At 46.0% G+C, this 9,876-nt stretch overlaps 1 long non-coding RNA gene and 1 pseudogene across 1 annotated transcript; both read right to left on the minus strand.

Moving 5' to 3' along the window:
• Positions 1–203: 203 nt before the first annotated feature.
• On the minus strand, positions 204–2,422 carry LOC109743645 (disease resistance protein RGA5-like; annotated as a pseudogene).
• A 1,581-nt stretch (positions 2,423–4,003) lies between these two features.
• Positions 4,004–6,305, minus strand: LOC109743655 (uncharacterized). Its single transcript, XR_002228127.4, has 3 exons — positions 6,135–6,305; positions 4,908–4,947; positions 4,004–4,321 (listed from the first exon to the last, which is right to left on the minus strand). It is a non-coding gene; the product is annotated as an uncharacterized lncRNA (long non-coding RNA).
• Positions 6,306–9,876: the final 3,571 nt, after the last annotated feature.

The raw sequence follows: 9,876 nt of genomic DNA on the forward strand, positions 1-9,876 counted from the left end.
GCGATGTATATCGATGTCATTAACTCTAGAAGTATTCCTAGTTCCAAACATGTTTGTAAAGTCAAAGTTCCTTTGAAGATTAAAGTGTTTATGTGGTTTGTGCATAAACAAGTAATTTTAACAAAGGACAATTTGGTTAAGCGCAACTGGACAGGATCTACTAGGTGTAGTTTTTGTGATCGGGATGAGACTATCAAGCACCTCTTCTTTGATTGCCCGTTGGCGAGAGTTTTCTGGCGAACCGTGCAAATTGCCTTTAACATTACTCCTCTGAATTCGGTCAGTACGTTATTTGGAATGTGGCTTGCTGGGATAGAGTCATAAACAGCTAGACACATTCGAGTAGGAGTATGTGCGTTGTTATGGGCAATTTGGAATTGCCGAAATGATTTGGTTTTTAACAGAACAACAACTATTTATTTTTTGCAGGTTTTATTCCGGGCTACCGCGCTGATCCGTACGTGGTCCTTACTCACTCCGACGGAGGCCAGGGAGCGTTTGGTTACTAGATCTGTCCGGTGGGAGATGGTAGCGCGGGATATCTTCAACCGGTTTGGATGGCGGTCATGTAATAGGATAGGCGATTAGTTTACCTATCTTTTGTTGTGCCAGCCGGTTGTGGCTTTTGGGCCTTCAGCTCTTGGCGTTGTGGCTCTGTGTGAGCTTGCCATTTTTACTTTTTTGCAAGACATTAAGACCTTCTTGAACCTTTTTTATCTATAAATGTGGCCGTATGCATCGTTCTGATGCAGAGGCCGGGGAGTCCCCCTTTTCGAAAAAAAATACGCAGAACTCGAAGGAATTTGAACAGTGACAGAGGAGGTACCTCCTCACGGCCACCAAAGGTCATAAAAGTCCGAACTTGGGACAGACTAATGTTACCCCATAACTTCATTCCATTAGTTTCATCATCACCATGCAGTTGGAGAGACAGTCGACGGACCTTGTTATCCAGTTTTGTGATGGCTTGAGGGCCATCCACTATGGTGAGAAAATTCTCTTCTGCACATTTACACAAGATAAGATCACGCATCATATCATGAACTTTGCAATGTGTGACCAACCCACAGTTGTCAAATCCTGCAGGTTGAATAAGGCTCCTGTTGACAAGCTCGTTGAAATAACTTCTTGCAACATTCTCCACATCTTGCCCATTCTCTTTACTAATAAAGCCTTCAGCAATCCATTGAAGTTCCAAATGATGCCTCTGTATTTCGAAGTCCTCGGGATACATACCAAGATACAACAAGCATGTCTTGAGATGAGGAGGAAGGTTCTTGTAGCTGAGGTCTAAGATTTTCCTCATCCCTTTCAACGTGAAATTTGTTCCCGAACCTAGTGAATTCCGTATATGCTCCCAATCCTGTTGGTCCAAGCGTTCACTTGCTAGCATGCCTGATATAGTAATAATTGCAAGGGGCATACCATCACATTTTCTGAGAATTTCAGTAGAAATATCTCGAAGCTGGCGAGGGCAAGCTTCTTCAGAGTTAAATATCCTATTAAAGAACAGTCTTCTTGAGTCTTCATCGCTAAGTGGCTTCATTTCCAAAATATAATCACGAGGATGGGAGCAACATGCCTTAGCCACATCATGTATTCTTGTGGTTGTTATTACTCTGCTGCCAAGTTCAGATAGTAAACTACGAATAAGTTTTTGGATGGTATGCCTTTGTGTCACCGGGACAAATGCACGACATTCAACTACTCCATCGGGTTGACGGTATATCTCATTGGCGAGTGTTGTTTTGCCCAGACCTCCAAATCCCACAATGGATACCACCTTCAAATGCATCTCCTTGTCATTTAGCATATCGACAAGCTCATCGGTTGGCACTTTCAGACCGACAAGGCTAGTTGCATCTTGTTGGAGTATATATGACCAACTCGTGGGTCAATGGTCACATCGTTTGGTGGAGGAGTAACAATCTGATACCTGTTGCGTCTGTCACTAGTTTCAAGCACTAATTTATTGATCCCTTCAATCTGGCCAGCAATCTGGTAACGGGCTCTGAAAGTTTTGAGGAACCGAACAGTCTTCTTGGCGAGCCCTTCCATTTCATTTTTCTCCACAATTTTTCCCCCGAAGTCATCAATAATGTTCTCAATGTCATAAGACATGTCCCTTACTTTGTCTCTCCACCTCTTGGTTTGTGGATCTAGCTCGTCACAAGTGCAAGGTTCTCAAGAAGATCTTTCATGCTTGTAAGCTCATCACTGAGAAACTTTACATCCTTCCGCACGTTTTTCATCTTGGAGAACTCGCCTCCCATAAGAGTGGACAGCTTATCGAGAACAGGTTTCATGGCGCCGGTAGAAACACCCACCACTATTGCAGTTGCCATATCTTGCTGTTGTTCTTTGCTTCAGCACCGGAAAGAAAACCTCTTACTCCAGATCTGATCCGCTTCTTAGTTATTAGCCTGCAATATTAATATAATTTAGAAAATGGAATCCCCATGTAGCTTAACTAGACCAGCCAGGCCGGTCAATTTGAACAAAGAACAAATCAACTTTTTTTCCTTGTGAGAAACCAATTTATGCTCATGCATGCCGTGTAACTTTGAATGTAAATGACTAAGTTTACGTCTTTTGCTATTACATCCATAGTAAATCCTCTACTGATGTGCAGGATGAACAAATTATGAAAATAACATGCTGAGCATCATCCGTCATCACAGATCTAGTTACCCCTACTCCTAGATGAGCAAAAATATAGAGCATCAGAAGCTAGTACCACATGCACATACCTCCATGCCTCCGCCGCGGTCACCGGCGCCACGGTGGCCGTCCCATCCGGATCACGACGAGCTTGCTAGCCGGAGAGCATTGCAATGGGAGAAGAAGCAGAGACAGGAAACGAAGGCAAGCGGATGAGCTACTGTGAGCTGCGGTGTGAAAGGAGCAAAGAAAATGTGCATTGGAGAAGAAGAGTTGGGTGTAACCACGCTGCTGCACGCGCACCCATGTGCAGGCCCTAAACCCCAAGCCACTAGTATATGAACGAGGCCCTAAACCCCAAACAAATGGTCGACAAGTGGCCCGGTCTTTGTCTTGGGTGAATATTTTTATTACCGAAAGAATTTAAAACTGAAGGGGTTCTGGTGTGGTGCTCAATGAAAAGCACCGCTAGCTAGATGCACATATGCTTGCTCGATCCTTCCCGCCGGGGCTGCACGAATGTTGTTAATAAACTTAGCTAGAAACAGAGACAGTGGTTTGAATACTACTGTAATTCATGTTTTCCCCATAAAAAATGCTACAACTACAGATGCATCTTATGGAATTAGCTTTACAAACTGTCGTGCCAATTTTTGGTTCAAAATAGGGGGAAGAGGGGCGGGGGGGGGGGGGGGGGGGGGGGGGGGGGTTAGTGCGGTGGGTAGAAGTTCGTAGGATTCATTTGCAACTTTAGCATTTTTGTTCTCAACTTGTGTTGCTAACATAGCCAATATAAACAGATGCAGATCGTGGAATCACATCCCACCGTTCCTTGGGAAACATGACTACCACCGGGCATACTAAAAATGAGAGATCTCATTTGCAATACATGTACACACCTCTTTTACCAGCCTAAACACTAACATTGCATCACTCGATATAGATTAAGCTACAACTTTGAGCAGTATCTATTTTCCTACGACAAACAATCCTTGTTTGGCACAAGAGGTTTTCAAGCCCAAGGGGTCTGGGGATTGTAGGGGATTTGGTGAATCCCTCCCCTTCACCAATCCTTTACTTTCCCCTCTCATCCCCAATCCTCTCCCACCCTAAATCCCCTTCTCACAAAAATACTGTTTGGTAGGCAGGGCCTGCTATAAGATGACACAAACAGCAGCATCACGCTTAAAATTCAATCTTTGCAATCTTAAACAACTCATAGAAGAAGAGAACTTGCTACAGAGCTGTAACACCCATACATAAGATGAGAAACTAAATAAATTGCTAATGATCATCATCATGTCAAATTAACAGTGACACCCACAAATAGCAATCAGCCAAATTAAAAGGACACATCAATCTCGCAATATTGATAACTAAGGTGCCATGTACTTTGAACTAGCATCTCAAGCATGCATGTCACTGCCATAAAAATTTAAAACTCATGCAAAAGGAACCCACAATACTATTCAAGAAGATTTTACTGTGTGTTAAACCCAACAGAAACTTAGCCAAGACAAAGTTTAAATTGTAGTAACTATGGTGTTAAGAAGCTATGGAGACAGTTGATTCAACTGGTGTCTGTCACTTGGGTCATCCCTTTATCTTGCCGGCCAATGCTTCAATATGACTCCATGAGTTTGGGCTTCTCCATCCTTATCTAAAAATAAGGATGTCAAAACAGAACTAAAATTATTACTGAGCCATAGGTAGAAGAATTTCATCCTTATTCATATAAAAATAGAATAATGGCAGATCATGCAGAACAAACCACTACTCCCTCCGTTCCAAAATAGATGACTCAACTTTGTACTAACTTTATACTACAGTTAGTACAAAGTTGAGTCATCTATTTTGGAACGGAGGGAGTAGGTCATACTGCAGAGTACTTAGATTAGACACTTATTAACAGGAATAGTAGTTAAGAAACAACAAATTATCTTTTGTCCAAAAATAAATCTAAGGAAGCGAATATAATCCTAGCAACAAAGTACATGGAACATCTCTTTCCTTTACATGATAAGAACATATGGCATATTCTGTAATCTTCGAATAGATTACATACTAATTAACAGAAACTGTAATCATATTATGTAATTTTGGAAGCAACTAGAAGGCACAACCTAGCACTTATCAGCATCGTCCTGAGGCTTTTTCAAGATTTAGTGAAAAAAGAATCTCGCATGAAAACCTAGTTGAACTGCACATAAAGAAGTAAATAAGCAACATGGTGCAGATATACATACCGGGGAAAATGCAACTTGCCAAGCAAAGAAGGGAATGCGGCTGCTCCGTCCCGTTAAATTAGGAGATTGCGCCCCAAAAAAAAACAAATCCTCTATGTGAGATGTGGTGTCTAGCAAAGGACATTAATTATATATGGGAAAATTAACAAATCCGTTGCCTCGTAGCAACATTAGCATTCTAGGTAGGTACTTGACAATCATTGCAAATAGACACAAATGTTCAGCATGTGTGTGGCAGGTAGCTGATAATCATTGCAACACTTGCAGATAGAAAATTAAGGTTACAAAAACAAGTCACACACTCATGTATAACACCAAGCTGCTGCTCCAGACAAGCTGTTGTTGATATACTAACTGCAGAGTAAATCACATGCCTCAAAATGGGTCTAACACTTCCCAGAAAAACTGTCCATGAACTCTTTTCCATCCCTAAACAGAGCAGGACACATTTTCTGTTTTGTTTGAGCAGTAAAGGAATTAAGAGTTATTGCTTCTTGCCCCAATTTCAATTGGAAAATCTTGCATCAGTGTAGAAGACACTTGAAACAGGAACCAGTTATCTATTAAAAAGCAGTAACAAACTAATAATAAGAAACAAGTTTGGCTAGGGGAAGAACAACTTATTGTTGCATTTATCTGCACATTTACTAGAACCAAGCAAGGCCCGGTTATGTCCAGCGAAGCATCATGCCGAGATATTTATAAGTTTCAATAGTAACAAACTAACAACTCATTGTTCCCAATTCCATTGAGCAATACACTAACTCTTGATAAACATCAGCCAAATGCAGTTACTTCTGTACACCAAAAAAGCTGCTACTCCTTTTCATGTGGACATGTGGTAATTCACCTCCATGGATCCATGTACATTAGTAGTTATAAATAAATTCATGTTAATGTAGTAATCCATCACATACTAAAGTCTAGCAAGGTATCCTAACACTTGAACTCTCAACAAGAAAAGGAGGGAGAGGAAGCAGAAGTAGACAGGGAGGAGTCCAGGAGCTCGTCTGCTTCGGTGCAGCTAGCGTCGTCGATGGCAACGATGGAGATGGGGCGTGTCAGGTCAAGCTAGCAGGGGTCAGAGGAGAAGGTCCATGGCGAACTAGGGATAGGAGACGGCGTTGCTTGGCGAGCTCGCGGGGGAGAACGAGGCGGTCGGAGGCAGAGATGCGAGAAACCCAAGGGAGGAGAGGGGAGAGAACTGGAGTTGGCGCGGGGACTTACCTCCGGCGAGAAGATCAGCTTGCCGGGGAAGAAGAGGAAGCCGCCGCCGGCGGTTTCCTCTCCCGTCTCGTCCGGTTCCACGCGAGCCGCGAGCTCACCCTCGATGCTCACGGGATCGAGAGTGGCAGCCCGGTCAAGCCCTGTGTGCCAAACGGGTGCTTCGGGAATTTTGAGGCTTTCCAGCCCAACAGGGATAAACCACCCCAAAGCCCCTCACAGCCCTTGCCTACCAAACAACAAACGTTTTCATCAAAAAAAAAAAAAAAAAAAAAAAAAAAACCTAAAGCAGCCACTTTCATCGCCATCTACGGAGTATATGAAGCTATGTGCTTCGCTAAAAAAATGTAATGAAGCTATATGCAGATGTCGGCTCTTGTATCAACATTGGCATTATTGGGGTTGAGTAAAATAAGGGATTTAGCAACATCACCATTTAACCCAAGTTAATACACTGGGTATCAAGAACATGTTGTAATGACGCGGCATTAATCATATCCAACTTCATGAGAATTAGAGAACCATGGGCAAAAGAGTTATGAAACCGATGGTGCGTATTTGCGCATTCTAATCGCATCCATCCCCATCAGTCTCTTCATGAAGCGACTGTTGGACTAACACACGGCATAGACAAAGGGGTGGCATATGGCATCAATGCCAGTACACACACGCCATGTGTTGTGGTCTTCAGGTATCACCGAGTTTTCATGTTTGACAAGAATCCTCAAGTCATCGCGCCACCGAACCTACATGACACACGCCGCACACGTGCCAATCTTGATCTTGATTGAATGGCTATCAATATGGACCGAGCTATAACTACTATTTCTCGCATGCAACGCTAACTATTGATATGTCGCATGGTTGATATGACACAACATATAGGCACACACAGATAGCATCAGTCGATCAACGGGAATTATGCTCCCGTTCGCAAGGCTATGGGGCCCGACACTGAGCGGAACGCACCCCCCATCTTCTTCATCACCGAGTGGACATTTAGGGACCTTAGTTGGTGATGCTTACGGTTCAGATGAACCTATCTTATTCAAAGAGAACATGATAAGTGATGAATACGGGAGAGTGATGAATTTGTCGGTAGACATTGTTTGGCATTTATGTCTTCAGTTGAGCCTTGAGCGCACCCACGTCTTCTTTATCATTGAGCGATGGTTTAGGGGCCTTAGATGGTGTGTCTACAGTTCAAATGCTCCTATCTTATTCAAAGAGAACATGATAAGTGATGAATGCAGGAGAGTAATGAATATGTCTGGCGTTTATATCTTTAATTGAACAAAATAGCGGTTCGAAAGACGACGAATCACACGACTTAGGCAAGGGGGTGACATATGGCATCAGTGTTGTGACACACACGCCGCGTGTTGCGATCCTCAAGTAATACCGAGTTTCCATGTTTGCCAAGAGTCCTCGAGTCATCGTGCCACCAAACAAACACGCCACACGCCACACATGTATCGATCTTGATCTTGAACGGATGGATATCAATGTCGACCGAGCAATAACTATTTCTTACATGCAATGTTGGCTACTGATATATCGCATGGTTTATATGTCATACTTATAAGCACACACACAGATAGCATCGGTTGATCGGCAGCAATGTAGCTCCCGTTTGCAAGGTCATTTGGCCTAGCACTGAGCGGGGCACACACCCCATCTTCTTTATCATTGAGCGGACATTTATGGGCCTTCGCTGGTAATGCTTACTGTTCAAATTGTAACACCCTGAGAATCATGCTACAGTAACCCCCTGTGATTAAGCTAATCATGTTGCTAAACAGGGCTTGATCACATTTGAATCACCTTCCTTTCAAACTCCTAGCTCAAACTTCAAATATAATTAAAGTAAAAAATAAAAGTTTTCAAAAATTCAAACAAAAATGTTCAGTGGGTGCTAAATAATACACTGGTAATTATGGTGGAGAAAACTCCTTTTTATAAAATTCCTAAATACTTTAAATGAAATAAAACAGAAAAGGAAATAAACAAATAAAAAGAAAACAGAAAACAGAAACAGTCAGAGAAAAGAAAAAAAAAAGGGGAGCAGGCCTTCCCCCCCCCCACTGGACCCGTGGCCCATCTGCACCGAACCCCCCCCCCCCCCCGGCCCAAACTGGGCCGCACCCCCGCGCCCCCGGCCCAGCCCACCTCCTCCCTCGCCCCTTCCCTGTTCCCCCGACCCGGTCGGAACAGGGGCGCGCTGCCGCCGCACCACCTCGCCGGCGGTGAACCCCGCGAGAGGATAAGGGCGCCAGCGGCCCCCGCTCCCTCGGGCCTCTCTCCCACTCACCCCGCTCACTCCCTCGGCCTCTGCGCCTCTCCCCCGGATCCGCGCCGCTCCCCTCTTCCCCACGCCCGACGCGCTCGCCGCCGTTCCCGTCGTTCTCGCGGCCACCGTGCCCCACTCGCCACCCCGCCGTGTCGTACGACGTCGCCGCCCTCGACTACACCCCCTCCGCCTCTCCGTCGAAGCTCGGAGCCACCGCAACGGCCTCCCCGAGCTCGCCTTCAACCTCGGACGCCGGCGACCCCCTTCTTCCCCGGCGCCGACCTGCTGCTCCTAAGCACCCACGGGCCTTTCTTGCGCCACGCGGTGAGCTCCTCTACCTCCTCCCCCACTCCGCTAGCTCGCCCACGCTCCCTAGCTTTTCCCCCACGCGCGCCCGAACGCCGCGCCGCGGAGCTCGCCGCCGGCGGGTCTCCGGTGACCAAATGGTCACGGGCTCAAGCCCGTTGCACTCCCCGCCGTTTGTAGATGCCCCCCAGCCCCTCCGCTTTCTCGTTAGCTCGCCGTAGATATGTTTCCGTCGGGCACCCGTAGCTCCTCGCCGCCGGCGAGTTCGTAACGCTCGTCTCCGGCCGTTCCAGCCCCTCCGACCACCGCCGTTGGACGCGCGACGTCGAGCCGCGTCGAACGCGCCCAGCCACGCCCCCGGAGACCCCCTGTACGTGAAACCCGTACCCCTCCCGAGCCGCGCCGCCGTGCGTCTGGTCGCCGGCGTTGCTCCGGCGCCGGCCGCCGACGTGGCACACCTGGGGCCACCCCCTGGGTCACTGCCAGTGGCCCCCACGGGCCCCAGTTGACTGGGTTGACCCAGTCAACTGCTGACTGGGCAGGCCCAGTCACTGACATGCGGGCCCCGCCGCAAAAATTAAAAAAGAAAATGTTTTATAAATAAAAATAATTAGTTTAATTAATCTCTCACTGATAGGTGGGCCCAGTAGTTAATTAACTAAAAACTAATTAGTTTAATCCTCTGTTAACCCACTGTCTATGACAGGTGGGTCCCCCTTGTCAGTTTGACCAGTCAACCCGGACTGTTGACCGCTGACGTCACTCATACGTCATGCTGACGTCATATCCTTTTTCTGTTAATTAAATAATTCCAGAAATTCAAATAAACTTTGAAAGTTCATATCTTTTAAACCGTAACTCGGATGAAAATGTTTTCTATATGAAAGTTGCTCAGCACGACGAGACGAATCCGAATACGCAGTCCGTTCGTCCACCACACCTCCCTAACCTATCGAACTAGCAACTTTCCCCCTCCGGTCCGTCTGTCCGAAAACGTGAAACATCGGGAATACCTCCCGGATGTTCCCCCCCTTCACCGGTACCACCTACTGTCGCGTTAGGACACCCCTAGCACCGCTCACTGTCATGTCACGCATCGTCATGCTTATGTTTGCATTGTATTTACTGTTTCTTCCCCCTCTTCTCTCC

The sequence above is a fragment of the Aegilops tauschii genome, chromosome 6, assembly GCF_002575655.3.
Source record: "Aegilops tauschii subsp. strangulata cultivar AL8/78 chromosome 6, Aet v6.0, whole genome shotgun sequence".
In the NCBI taxonomy this organism is placed as follows: domain Eukaryota; kingdom Viridiplantae; phylum Streptophyta; class Magnoliopsida; order Poales; family Poaceae; genus Aegilops; species Aegilops tauschii.